Source organism: Geotrypetes seraphini, chromosome 5, assembly GCF_902459505.1.
Source record: "Geotrypetes seraphini chromosome 5, aGeoSer1.1, whole genome shotgun sequence".
Taxonomy (NCBI): Eukaryota; Metazoa; Chordata; class Amphibia; order Gymnophiona; family Dermophiidae; genus Geotrypetes; species Geotrypetes seraphini.
In genome coordinates this window covers 183622541-183634605 of record NC_047088.1, presented here as the reverse complement: position 1 = coordinate 183634605, position 12065 = coordinate 183622541, and the positions used below count along the sequence as shown (strand labels likewise).

General features: G+C 46.9%; 1 long non-coding RNA gene across 1 annotated transcript in view; it reads left to right on the top strand.

The window, feature by feature from the left end:
- The first annotated feature begins 831 nt into the window (after window positions 1-831).
- Window positions 832-12065, top strand: part of LOC117360507 — a 152514-nt gene continuing 141280 nt past the window's right edge. The window contains exon 1 of the long non-coding RNA XR_004539431.1: window positions 832-1033. This is a non-coding gene — a long non-coding RNA (uncharacterized LOC117360507). The remainder of the gene's footprint in view (window positions 1034-12065) is intronic.

The window sequence follows — 12065 nt, the reverse complement described above, 5'->3', positions numbered from 1 at the left end:
AAAGATGTTAGAGCACGCATGAAAGAGAAGAAGAGTGGACCTTTAAAGATTGCAAAACTAAATACTTTTCTTGCAGCTAAAATCAAAACCAAAATAATCAATAATTCTACAAGCTTTAAGGTCTTCTTAAAACATAATAATAAAGCCCTGGCTCTCAGTACAGAGAACTCTGGAAGGTTAGAGACTGAGAGAATGTTCCTTCAGAAAGAAACAGAGATGATGCATTTTCAGAATGCCATGCTTCGACACAACTTAAATATTGTGAATAAAACACTTAAAGAAATGCATACATTTATTAATACGAATTTGATCAAAGCCATTGGAGTCAGCAGTTCTCTCGAGAATTGTCCAGATTGTCTTTCCATAACAAATAATCAGAGGAGCAGTGAACGTTTAAGTGGAAATAGTACAGTATGTTGGAGCGATGATCAAGAATACAGATTCACAGACATGGCTATGAGGGTTCCATGTATGTCTTTACATAATGTGACAGAAAAAGATAACCAGCCTACCTCTGGAAAACTGTCAGAATTATTTGTTAAAATCAACTTCTCCAATGATGATACTTCCAATCTATCCTGTGCTGTGGAGTCAGAGTGTGAGAAAAATATACATGAGATGAGCAATATAGTGTGACCAAGTAGGTTCCGTTCTGCCTTGGTCATGTTACTGCCATGGTTTTCTACCAGGGGGAGCCGGTGGGCTTAGGTGCTCTTCAGGTTGAAGCTATCTAGGTCACCACCGGGTGGAGCCCAAGGGCTGAGGTAATTCCTGCTGACCCAGCTAGAGCAGGGCGTGGTCTTTGCAAGTAAAGGCAGCAAGTTGGGAGAAGCAGGGAGGCAAGCTAGGGGGAAAGGATCTGGTTTCTCTCCCAGTAGGTCTCCCCTGGTCCAGGCAGAGGTAAAAGCAGTCCAACCTATGCAGGCACTTGAATCTAGAGACTTGGTGATTCGGCATGCCGTGAAAGAAGGCACTCCTTTGGGATTAATAAGGAAGCCTTCATGAGGAGTTCATGACTTACCTGCAACCAACAGTGAGTTGTGTTTTTGGAAACTGTGATTTTGTTTTTGGGTTTGGACTTTCTTTGTTGAGCTCTGCTTTATTTTGGGGTTTAAATATTTGAAGCTGGGAGTAGTCATTTTTGGGGATAGGTTTGTTAACATCCTGGGAGGGGATTTTTGATAGCTACTTTAAAAAGCTGTTATGACAAGACAAACATGAGACACTCCTAATTCACCCAGCAGTGCTACCCAAAATCTGCTGGAGGCTTCTATGGAAGAACTATAAGCAGTGCTAAGAACTGAACAGAGCACTTTGTTAATAGTTTACCCTGCATGAGGGCAGGCTTGGAGCACAGTAGCTAGGGGCTCTGTGGAGAGCCAGTGCTCATGGACAGAATTTTCTTGCTGGGTTGCAAAGAAGAAAAACTGAACTTTATTTTTTCTTTAACTATTTGGGGTTTTGGTTTGTTTTGTTTTGAACAAAAACCAATGCTTATTGTTTTCGTATGCCATTTCTGACTTTATTGATTGACAGTAGGTGTGAGATTGATTTTGAATCCTGTTTTTCTTTTGGTTTCAGTCCATTCCTGTGGGATGACTCCAGGCCGGGTCATACGCTGGTGTTCTTTCAATGTCAAACCACTAGTAGTGCTGAGGAGTCCCAGTCTCGGGCAGCAGAGTGGTGATAATAGCCAAGACAAAAGTGGCCTTCAATGCTTTAAATATATCTGAACATTTGTCACAAATGGAGCAAAGTTTTAACAATAATATAGTAACTGACTTGCCTAATATCCAATCTTCAGGAAAGGTTGAGGAGATGACAAAATCATATGGTGATTCAGGTTGTCTGAATTATGTAACACAAAGGAAAAAACGTCCACCAATATCTAGGTCTTGCAGTCAGTCTTTTAGAGTTAACTCCAATCAAGATGAATGTTCCATTAAAACATTACAATCAAGAGCAATTAAGGACAACCATGAGCAAGTACATGGACAGACAGAATATCACCCTGACAAACTACACCTAAGACACAGGAGTCTTCAATCTATGGATTTCTTATAAGATAAAGTACAGCTCGTCCATAATAAAAGCCCACCACCAGAAGGGCGTGATAAGATAAGTGCTTTCCATTTTTAGACACTTTGGCCCTGATTCTCCAAAGTGCCGTCCCGATTTTAGGCAGCTGTAGGCGTCCTACAGCTGTCTAATCAGCCAATCGGGATGCACGTTTAAAAAAAAAAAAATGCTCCCCAGGCAGGCCTGAAGGCACCTCCGGGAGCCTAGGGAGATCCGCAAGATGCCTAAGCTCGTCTAAGGGCCTTAGGCGAACCTAGGCGGCCCTACGCGTCTCCCTAGTAGAGGAGAAGCTTAAAATGTAGGCCAGCAAAATGCTGGTCTACATTGTAAGTAGACGCGGCCGCTATACTTATCGCGGCAAGGGATCTCTCTGCCGCTATAAGTATAGCGGGCCGCGGCCTGTCCGATCGCTGGCAGGAGGGTGCCAATCCCTCCTGCACGAAGACGCACCCCCCCGATACTACCGACCGCCCCCCCCCCCCGACACTACCGACTGCACCCCCAACATTACCGATCTCCCCCCCCCGACAATATCGATCGCTGGCAGGAGGGTGTCCAATCCCTCCTGCCCGAAGACGCACCCCCCCCCGGCGCTAACAACCCCCAAACCTCCACTCCACCAAACCTGTTCTTACGGCCAGATGGGTCTTGCACGTCCAGCCGGCAGGCACGCCTCGTCGAAATGAGGCGGGCCCGCCCCTTCCCGGCCCATCCCGCCAAAGCCTAAGGCCTGATTGGCCCAGGCTCTAGAAGCCTGGACCAATCAGGCCTTAGGCATAGCGGGTCCGCCCATCCCCACTAAGTCTAAGGTCTGATTGGCACACGCTAAATTGTCTGGCGCACTAGACCTTAATGCCAGCAATGAGCTGGTGTTATTCTAGAAGCATACTGCATGGTTTAGCGCACGGTAATTTTGTGCGTGCGCTAAAAACGTTAGCGCACCTTAGTAAAAGGAGCCCTTGGTTTCAGAAATAGTGAATTGAAAGGGTTTGGAGAGAGAAAAGCATCCATATGCCCTTTTATGCCACATTTTGGATGTTTTATTTTTTTGAAAATGAACCCTATAGTGTTATAAGGATCTATTTATGGAAAATATCATAGCCCTTTTTCATTTTAGTCCTATTTTATAAAGTTGCTAGAGAATTAGATCCAGGCACTCAAATTAGGCCATGCTTATATTCCTTTACCATTAAAAAAAAAAATTATTGGAGTTGTTGAAACTCATTTTAGTGGCCTTGACACAAAGGCCCCTTTCAGTAACAATTTTACAGATAAAAGCACGAGAAGGGAAAAATAAGAATGTAAGTCAGACAAAATGTTCCATAAAGTTCAGCATTCTGCCTTCAGCATTGGCCAGTCCAAAACCATTCAGCAGATCCCAATGGGAAAGTCTGTTCCATATTGCTCATTCTGAAAAGCAAGAGGTAGAGACACCCAAATAGGCTTGGTTAACTGTTATTAACAGATCTGTGCTTCATAAATGTGTCTAAACCATTTAAACTCAGCTAGACTGCTGTCTTTGACTTTGTTCTCTGGTAAGAATTTTCATAACTTCATTGTGCATTGACAGAAAAAAAAATAGTTTCTGAAATTGCTAGTTAGTTTTATGAAGTGTCCTATATTCTAAAGTTTTTTTTTTTACTACAGAAAAAGACTGTTTATTAATTTATTCAACAAAATACATGTGTTTTTTTTTTAACTTTATTAATTTTTCAAGCCAACAAAAGTACAGAACAATATACAGTGGAACCTTGGTTTACGAGCATAATTCATTCCAGAAGCATGCTCGTAAACCAATTTACTCATATATCAAAGCGAGTTTCCCCATAGGAAGTAAGGGAAACTCGCTTGATTGAGGAGGAGTGTGTGGCACAGTGGTTGGATCTACAGCCTCAGCACCCTGGGATTGTGGGTTCAAACCCCTCGCTGCTCCTTGTGACCCTGGGCAAGTCACTCAGTCCTCCATAGCCCCAGGTACGTTAGATAGATTGTGAGCCCACCCGGACAGACAGGGAAAATGCTTGAGTACCTGATTGTAAAAACCTCTTAGATAACCTTGATAGGCAGTATATAAAATCCTAATAAACTTGAAACTTGATTCGTTCCCCCCACCCCTGAAGCCACTGGCGCTGCTCCAAACACCCCCCCCCCCCCCCCACGATCTGGCATCCTCCCGCTCACATCACCCCCTGCCGCTGTGATCTGGCATCCCCCACTCACCCACCCACCCAAATACAATCTCTTACCCTGATCTGGCACCAGCACCAACGCCCAGGACATGCCGGTGCCCGAAGATCCTCCCTCTTGCTTGGGAGAGCAAGAACTAGAAGGCCTTAAGCATGCACAGATGCTCAAGGCCCAGCCCAAGAAAGAGGGAGGATCTTCGTGCACCGGCATGTCCTGTGCTTTGGTGCTGGTGCTGGTGCCGGTGCCAGATCGGGGTAAGAGATTGTGTTTGGGTGAGTGGGGGATGCCGGATCACAGCGGGGGATGCCGGATTGCGGGGGGATATCGGATCGCTGTCTTGCAAAACACTTGCAAACCGAGGTTTGACTGTATATACAATCATTAATCCACCATAGTAAGCACTTATAATCTGTCAATAATAATACATAAAGAATAACCCCCTCCCTTCCCTTCTATAATCTCAAGACACAAAACATAACAAAGCAAAGATATACCACCACCCCTTTCCAACCACCCACCCTACCTTGGATGTGTGTGTACCGTATTTTCTCGCATATAACGCGTGCGTTATACGTGGTTTTTACGTACCGCGCATACCCTTGCATGTTATACACATGAGCGCGTTGTACAAAAATTTTTTTACATAGTTCCCCCCCAACATCCGATTCCCCCCCCCCCCCCGCAGGACCGCTCGCACGCACCCGCACCCCCACCCCGAAGGACCGCTCGCACGCACTCCCACCCGCACCCGCACCCCCACCCTGAAGGACCGCTCGCACCCCCACAGCCTCCCGACCCCCCCCATCATGTAGAAGCTCCTACCGGTGTCCTGCTGCTTCCTCTTGGCGGTCCCAACACCCGACATGATCGGAGCAAGAGGGAGCTCAAGCCCTCTTGCCCCAGCCAACCGCGGCACCTCCGACATGATCGGGGCAAGAGGGAGCTCAAGCCCTCTTGCCCCCCTGACTCCCCGACATGATCGGGGCAAAAGGGAGCCCAAGCCCTCTTGCCCCGCCTACTCCCCAACTCCCCGACAATATTGGGCCAGGAGGGAGCCCAAGTCCTCCTGGCCCTGGCGACCCCCCCCCCCCCCGCTAGTTGTTCGGGCCAGGAGGGAGCCCAAACCCTCCTGGCCACGGCGACCTCCTACCCCCACTCCGCACTATATTAAGGGCAGGAGGGATCCCAGGCCCTCCTGCCCTCAACGCAAACTCCCCTCCCCCCAACGACTGCCCCCCTCAAGAACCTCCGACCGCCCCCCCAGCCGACCCTCGACCCCCCTGGCCGACCCCCCATGACACCCCCACCCCCCTTCCCCGTACCTTTGTGTAGTTGGCCGGACAGACGGGAGCCAAACCCGCCTGTCCGGCAGGCAGCCAACGACAGAATGAGGCCGGATTGGCCCATCCGTCCCAAAGCACCACCTACTGGTGGGGCCTAAAGCGCCTGGGCCAATCAGAATAGGCGCAGGAGCCTTAGGTCCCACCTGGGGGCGGGGCCTGAGGCACATGGCCCAACCCGACCATGTGCCCAAGGCCCCGCCCCCAGGAGGGACCTAAGGCTCCCGGGCCTATTCTGATTGGCCCAGGCGCCTTAGGCCCCACCAGTAGGCGGAGCTTTGGGACGGATGGGCCAATCCGGCCTCATTCCGTCGTTGGCTGCCTGCCAGACAGGCGGGTTTGGCTCCTGTCTGTCCGGCCAACTACACAAAGGTACAGGGAAGGGGGGTGGGGGTGTCGTGGGGGTCAGCCAGGGGGGTCGCGGGTCGGTTGGGGGGGCGGTCGGAGGTTCTGGGGGGGCGGTCATTGGGGGAGGGGGGTTTGCGTCGAGGGCAGGAGGGCCTGGGATCCCTCCTGCCCATAATGTAGTGCAGGGTGGGGGTAGGGGGTCGCCGTGGCCAGCAGGGTTTGGGCTCCCTCCTGGCCCGAACAACTAGAGGGGGGGTGTCGCCAGGGCCAGGAGGACTTGGGTTCCCTTCTGGCCCGATATTGTCGGGGAGTTGGGGAGTCGGCGGGGCAAGAGGGCTTGGGCTCCCTTTTTTTCCCCGATCGTGTCGGGGAGTCGGGGGGGGGGCAAGAGGGCTTGGGCTCCTTTTTGCCCCGATCGTGTTGGGGAGTCGGGACCGCCAAGAGGAAGCAGCAGGACACCGGTAGGAGCTTCTACATGATGGGGGAGTCGGGAGGCTGTGGGGGTGCGAGCGGTCCTTCAGGGTGGGGGTGCGGGTACGGGTGGGAATGCGTGCGAGCGGTCCTTCGGGGTGGGGGTGCGGGTGCGTGCGAGCAGTCCTTCGGGGTGGGGGTACGAGCGGTCCTGTGGAGGGGGTGAATCGGACGTCGGGGGGGCATCAGGCTTTCAGGTTGGGGACAGGACTTCAAGGGGGAGAGGAGAGTCGGGGCGGGCGAAAGGAGAGTCGGGGTGACCAGAGGAGAGTCGGGGCGGGCGAAAGGAGAGTCGGGCAGCATGCGCGGTATACGGGTGTGCGCGGTATATAAAAATTTCTGTACATAAATTTGTGTTTTTTGCACGCTATGCCCGTGTGCGCGTTTTACATGGGTGCGCGTTATCTACGTGAAAATACGGTAATTCCACAAAAAACTAAAGATAAAAAGACAATTATAACGAAATAATAAAAGACGTCAATGGGCCCCAAATCAAATTAAATAATGGGCTATGCCCCAACATATCAGCATTCATTTTCTCATACCTGTAGCAGAGGCATAAATTTGCCCACCAAAAAGGAAAATTAAGGTGATTGCAATTTTTCCAATTACGAGTAACCATCTGTATGGCTACCCCAGTCATAATAAGGCTTTTATATCGGTCCAAAGGGGATTTAAGATGTAATAACATCCCACCATACATGTTTTTATAAAAGACAATTATATAACTGGGTGCCTATAATTTGCATATAGAATACTATCACTTTTGTGAGTGAGTAGCAGCAAAGCAACGGTGCAACTCTGTAAGTGCACACTATTTCATATCTATCTTAAGCCTTATTAAATATTTCTTCTCTCGACTAATGTTCTACATGTTCCAACTGTTTAAATAATATCGAATATAAACTTTACATATTCAGTATTTCTTGACGATGGTGCTGTAAACAACTCTAATGGGTCTCCATAAGAATTTGTCAGTTGCTATTTATGGCTTCATATAATCTCATTTTTACATTATACATAAGTGCTTGTTGTTTCCAGGTTGCATCTATGATTTTGCTTGTATCATTTGCAAGGTATAATGTACCTTTGTATGTAATTATAAAACTTTCAATAAAAGATTTAAAAATGAAGATGATATCTAGCTTAAGCCTCTAGCTGAGCTGCTTCAGTCAATGGACACAAAATTCTATAACTATGCTGATAATGTGTAACTACTTATGCCCATTGAACCAGATCTATCCACAGTTTTGAGCAAATTGACTGCCTGTCTAACCGCAACTCAGGAAAGGGCAAACAACAACAATCTCTACCTGAACCCAAACAAAACAGAGATTATGGGATCCTTTTATTAAGGCGCTAAAGATTAGCGCACACTAAATGCTAAGGCATTCATTATAGAGTACAAGTAGGCAAATACCTGATTTCAAATATCTTTTGGGAAGTATGAACTCTCCCTAAACTCACAGGTCAGGAATCCTGGGATACTGCTAGACTCATCACTGTCAAAGACTTTCCTAAAATCTAAATACACCACATCTAGTTTAGTCCTTCTATCAAATTCTCTGGTCACCTAGTCAAAGAAATTGATCAGATTTGTCTGACAATACCTGCCTCTAGAGAATTCATGTTGTCTCAGGTCCTTTAATTCACTGGATTTCAGAAACTTCACTATTCTCTTTTAATTTACCACAGATGTCAGACTTATGGGCCTGTAGTTCCCTACTTCTTTCTTACTTCCACATTTGTAGAGAGGGACCACATCTTTTCTTCTCCAGTCCTCTGGTACCACTGTTGACTTTAGCGAAACAGTGGAAAGGTTAGCCAGTGAAGCCACCAGAATTTCCTTAAGTTCCTTCATTACCCTTGGATGTATACTATCTGGCCCAATCGCTTTGTCCACCTTTAGCTTAGCTAGCTCCTCATGAACACAATCCTCTGAAAATTGATCAGGGTCTACCACGCTTCCAGCCCTATTTCCTTTGTCATCTATGGTCTTGCTCCCAGTGCTTCAGCAGTGAACACAAAATAGAAATATTTGTTAAGCAATTCAGCCTTATCTTTGTCAGCTTCTACATATTCTTCCTCTTCACCATTGAGTATCACAGTGCCACTTTTGCATTTCCTCTTATCACTAATCTAAAAAAAAAATGTTTTGGCCCTATGTTTTATCATGTCTGCTATGTTTTTTATTCCATTTTCATCTTTGCTTTCCTGACTTCTTCACCATCTTCTCTTGCCAGCAGGAATCACAGGATTCCTAAGGAGCAGGGTAGAAGATACTGACCTGGGCCATGGACAAAGGAGAAGTTGATAATAGTGGTCTTTTGCCTCTTTTTGTGTCAGCAAAGCAGAGCAGAGCAGATATAGAATCAGTAATGCTGGATTAGTGTGTGAGGACAAAATAAAAGATTTTGAAGAATATTTGAATATGATTTGCTCTGTTTCTGCCATGTTAGAGTTTGTGGATCATTTGTTCTGTTGTTTTCTTGGCCCTTATGCCTCTTGTTTGCTAAAGAAAAAGTAGGGGTGAGAAGATAGTGGCTGGCGTCCACTGAGAATGAGGGCAGGTTCCATCAACCAAAGCTGGGAGTCTCTGAAGAGAAGTCACAGATTTTGAAAAGTGTTTTAAATAAGTGTAAAATTCCTAGTTGCAAAAGGAGAGAGGATCCTGATGTAGTGTTGCAGGTCAAAAGAAGAGTGTGCCGACTTCCGAGAGCAGTGTTAAGAGGAGGAAGAGTCCCAATAGAAGAATCTAAAACCCCTGGATAAGAGGAGGGGAGAATCCTAGGTAGATGGGTAAGGGAAAAAGTATTTGTCTTTTGTTTCTGTAATGATAACAGATTTTATCCAGATTTGAATTACCCAGTAATGAATATGGGCCTCATACTTATGTAGTATGTACAGTAGTTACTACTAAGACTTGTGTCTACAGTTGCTAAGTATAATAGTGTACATACTGTATTAAAAAATTCCATAGATTATTTTGCTAAATACTTATATTTACTTCAGAATCTGTATGATATTGTTAACTGCTTGCTCTATCTATGAGAGATGTAAAGAAGCTGGAGTGAGGGAAAGGGTAGCACAGAAAGAATAGTGTGAGAAACAGGACAGTTAAACTATTTGACAACTGACCAGCAAAAAATATAGATTCTTTTAGACAAGTTTATTACTGCCAGATCAGCCCCAACCCCAGTCACATTTATTGGAAGCAATCAACATTATCAAGAAGGACTTCCCTAATGGGACAGAGCAGGAGGCAAATACCAAACTCTGTTCCAGTTTTCTTTATGCAGCTGGACCCAGTGAGATGTATCTGTCATGTTTGGCATGGCTATCAGAATATTGCACAACCTCATTTTCTGCTGAAATGCCAAGGTCTTTCATTTTCTTGCCTTTCTGTTCAGTTTCTGTTGCTGGTCTATCAGTTTAAATACTTATATGCCTTCTGAAAAGACCAAACCCCCCCAAACCCAGAGCTTCCAATTCCGTTGATTTAAACAAATAAATCAACAAACACGTCCAGCTGCCTCTTTTTCTATCTTTGGTTAGTTTCTGTGCAGTATGTTCCCCTCCAGCTGTGCTGACAGTGCTAAGAGAAACTTGGGCCATCCTCCGATGTTCTCAACAAATACAGGAAAAGTTCAGCTGAATGTCTTTTCTATTCTCATATTTGAATAGAACTATGGATTATATAACTAACGTGACCATTTATTTTTTCCCTTAAAACAGCACCCCCGATCCTCCCGGACATCCCCCCCTCCCTGGGAACCTGTTAAATATAGTGCAAAATATAGACAGCAGATATAAATTCTCAAAACTGACACATTTTGATCACTAAATTGAAAAAAAAAAAAAAAATCATTTTTCCTACCTTTGTTGTCTGGTGATTTAATGAGTCTTTGGTTGCACTTGCTTCTGACTGTGCATCCAGTCTTTCTTTCTTTCTCTTTCTTTCTCCCCCCCCCTTTCTCTCTTTCTTTTTCTCTCCTGGACCCCCTTCTTTATATCTTTCTTTCTCTCTCCTGACCCCCCCTTCTGTCTTTCTTTCTCTCTCCCGCCTAACCCCCCAAGCCCCCAAGCTGCTGCCTATTTCTCCAAGCCACCACCGCACTAACATCATCTTCGTGCAGTGACTGCACAAGCCTTCCCCCTCCCCCCCCCCCCCCCCGACATCAATTCTGACTTTGGAGAGGAAGATCCAGGTAAGCCAGTCAACGATTGGCTGGCCCAGAACTTCCTCTCCAATGTCAAAATTGACATCGGGGGGGGGGGGGGGAAGGCTTGTGCAGTTGCTGCATGAAGATGATGTTAGTGCGATGGTGGCTTGGAGAAATAGGCAGCAGTGGCCTGTTTTTAGCTCGCCTGTCCAGCTCCTTCTGAAAACGGGACATTTCAGCATCTCAAAGCTGTGCATGGGGACAACAGGACAGGTGAGCTGAAACGGGATGGTCCCGTTCACAATGGGACTTATGGTCACATTATATATAACGGAAGAGCAAAAGCATGTTCCCTAGTGGCTCACTGGTGTAGGTAGTGGCTCATTGGTCTAGGGATATACTGTAAATCTTGCTTTGGGTATGAGAGATCCTGGGTTTAAATCCCAGATGAGCCTGATGCTTTGCTAGGCAACTTCAAGGTAGTGGAGGGGATATACCAGGGTACTAGTGAGACTTTTGAAACTTTAAAGGAGAGGAAGGAATACCGTATATACTCGAATATAAGTCGATCTGAATATAAGTTGAGACTCCCATTTTCCCTCCAAAAAGGAGGAAAAATGGTTGACTCGAATATAAGTCAGGTGGCTTAATATTCAAGTGACCTGCCCTGTCAGGGTCTGCACCCAGCCTCCTCCCTGCCAGGCACTACAACCAGCCCCATTCCCTCCTTCCCCTGTCAGGCACTGCACCCAGTCCCCTTCCTGTCAGGCACTACGCCCAGCCCCCTTTCCTTCCTCCTCTGTCAGGCACTACACCCAGACTCGTTCCTGTCAGGCACTGTGCCCAGCCCTCTTCCCTCCCTCCCTGTCAGGCTCTGCACCAAGCCACCTTCCTTCCCTCCCCTGTCAGGCTCTGCACTCAGGCCCCCTCCCTGCCCTATCCTCATTCCTCCTCTGCCAATCCCTGGTGGTCCAGAGATGCAGCGGGCAGGAGCGAGCTTTCTGTGCTCCTGCCCCGCTGCTAACCCGGTCATTAGTGGCTGCTACGAAATCAGGTTTCTTCAGCCGCTGAGTGAAACCGAGCAGGAGCGTGCTTTGGTGCTGCTGCTCGGCACTGAGCGGCTTCTTGACTGGCTCCTGCGAATTCTCACGAGATTGTATCTGGGGCAATGGGGGATTAAGTCCCTTGCCCAGGGTCACAAATAGCAGTATGTGATTGAACCCACAAACTCAGAGGGCTGAGGCTGTAGCTTTAACCACTATGTCACATCCTGTAAACCAGACTAATTAGGATTGCCCTCAGGAAAGAATAGGGGAATACTGCAATAAAATATGAAATGGACGCTTATTGCCAAAATTAGCAATGTAAGACAAAGGTAAATTCCTCCTGAAGTGGTTGTCCCCGTTGTACTTAGAATAAAAATAGTTGAATTTGTTAAATATAACAACAATTACATATCCCTCTAAGGTTCCCAGCT